Genomic DNA, 2,405 nt, shown 5'->3' with positions numbered 1-2,405 from the left:
TTGGGCAATCTACTTCCATAGTGATACCACCTCGGAAACCCAAGGAGGGGTCACTATGAGTCGGGTCCGACTCGACGGCACATAACAACAACAACAAAAACAAGTTATTATTATTATTATTTATACCTCATTTACCCGGTAGAAACACAGAGTGTCCTGGAAAAAATGAGATTAGCTGGGACTGTAGGTTAGTCTGGAACCATGTTGGGAAAAGTGAGAAGTTGTTGTTCTGGAAGGTTGAGAGTCCATCAGTTCATGTCCCATTTTCTGTAAAATAGGTCTACAGAGGCAGTGGGATAAATCCACAGTGGCTTTCACACTGTTCTGTGCTGGCTGGAAGGGCATGGTCTTCTCCCCTGAAAATATTTCAAGAAACCTCAATACCCTTAGCCGACTTACTTCTGTCATGTGTTTGCTCACAACTCAATTATAACTGTGTCTGGAACAAAGGATATTTTCCCCTAAATGTCCACATCTTTTGAGGCTGAGCCTTTGTCATCACTTTGTCTCTATGACATGAGAACAGCCTTGGGACAACTGAAAATCTACAATAAATGGTTAAAAAGAAAAAAAAAATTGCATGTTCTTTCTGATTACTTCTGAAAAGGAGATATTTCGCATCCACTTGGGTTCATTCTGAGGAGCTGTGGTAGGGCAGTGGTTAAGAGCATATGGTGCTAACCAAAAGGCTGGTGGTCTGAATCTACCAGCTGTTCCGTGGGAGAAAGATGAGGCCGTCTTCTTCCATAAAGATTTACAGCCTTGGAAATCCTATGGAGGCATTCCTACTTTGTCCTATATGTTCACTATGAGTTGGAATAGATTTTATGGCAATGAGTTTGGGTTTTGGTTTCATTCTATCCCCAGAGAGAGAGTGATCACTCGAGATGACAGTGGCAGACTCCACCATGGCTTTGATGATCAAATGCAACATTTTCTGATTAACAGGAGAGCCTCTTTTCTGATATTTAAGGAAGAAAACATTTCTTAGTTTTTATTCCAGTAAAACTGTCTAGAAATTGTGTCACGGGAAATCACCCACTTCTGGGAATTTTGGGGGACAAGAGTTTGGAAATAGGACTTTCATTATCTTGGGCATTTGTGAGACCCCTGCTGAGAGGAAAGGAAAAAGCAAGGAATAAAATGGAAATTGTTTATGCCACAGGCAGCAGGCTGAGGACTAAGTCTAAATCATAGACTCACAAACCAGTCCCCAAGCCAGGAGGAATCCTATCATCCATTTATTCTGCTCTGGCACTTATGGTAGAGAATGCTGATTGGGGTCTCTATAAATTTCTGGTTTCTTACTTCAGCTCAACCCTCAGTTCTGCTATCCATTCCTTTTATTTGTCCCTGGGCAGCTCTATTTCCCAGGCACCTTGCATTAGTTTTAGTGATTTTTCCCTTCTCTTTAAGCTTCTATCCCTACCCATCCCCCTTGTTCTCGTGACCAAGGGAATTGCCTTCATAGAGATGTTGACACTGTCTATCTCTGCCTTTCACTGGAATTTTGTTCCCTAGTCCATCCAGTGAAGACGGTGACTGTGTCAGCCTCACAGGGCAGTGTGAAGCCCAGGTGAGATGGTCCATGTAAGGAGCTCGAAGACAGACTGGCAGAAAGAAGGAGCCCCATAAAGCCTGCTACTTTCATAATTTTCATTATGAATTTTAAAATTACTAGTTGTGGCATGAATCCTTAATTCCTCTGTTCGTGTCTCATTATTTCCTCCTTCTGTGTTGTATCTATGACTCTTAACCTCCTCCCAGAGTGTGTGATTTATTAATTTATCCCTTTGTTCAGTTGGTGTTTATATTTAACATCAGTCCCAAACAGAGCATTCCATCCTTAATTTAAGAAAAAATATGCAAAAATATTCTGTAGTATTTTTCACAATACCATATAGCACCTTTATAGCACCACCTTCATAGCAAAGTGTTTGAAAGTGGATTCTATCCTCTCTCCAATTTTTTTCTTCTTCCTATGTCCCTGTATCCTAGTGTCTGCTCCCATTATTCTAACAAAACTCTTAGTAAGGCCATCAGTAATGTCCAAACTGCCCAATATACAGGTCATTTGCAGTTCTTGTCTACTTGATATCTGTTAGCATTTAATCCCATTGGCCCCTCACCCTCTTTGCTCTGTGAAGCATTCCTGCTACTTCTTCCATGATGTTCCTCTCTTTGATATTTCTCCCACCTCTGTTCTCTACCTCTCTGTCCTATATAGACTCCTCCTCTTTTTTTTTTTTTTTTTTTTTTAAATTAATGGTAAAGTTGCATCCTTGGTCCATTTCTCATTTTATGTGAATGCTCTGCATGCGTTCATTCACTCTTGTGGCTCCAACAAGAATTCATAAGCTAACTTCTAAATCTATATTGTTAGTGGCCATTAACACCTATGACAG

The sequence above is a fragment of the Orycteropus afer genome, unplaced genomic scaffold, assembly GCF_000298275.1.
Source record: "Orycteropus afer afer isolate SDZICR_OR568_19922 unplaced genomic scaffold, OryAfe1.0 scaffold00438, whole genome shotgun sequence".
In the NCBI taxonomy this organism is placed as follows: domain Eukaryota; kingdom Metazoa; phylum Chordata; class Mammalia; order Tubulidentata; family Orycteropodidae; genus Orycteropus; species Orycteropus afer.
The sequence above is the reverse complement of the archived record's forward strand: the minus strand, read 5'-3'. Positions refer to the sequence as shown.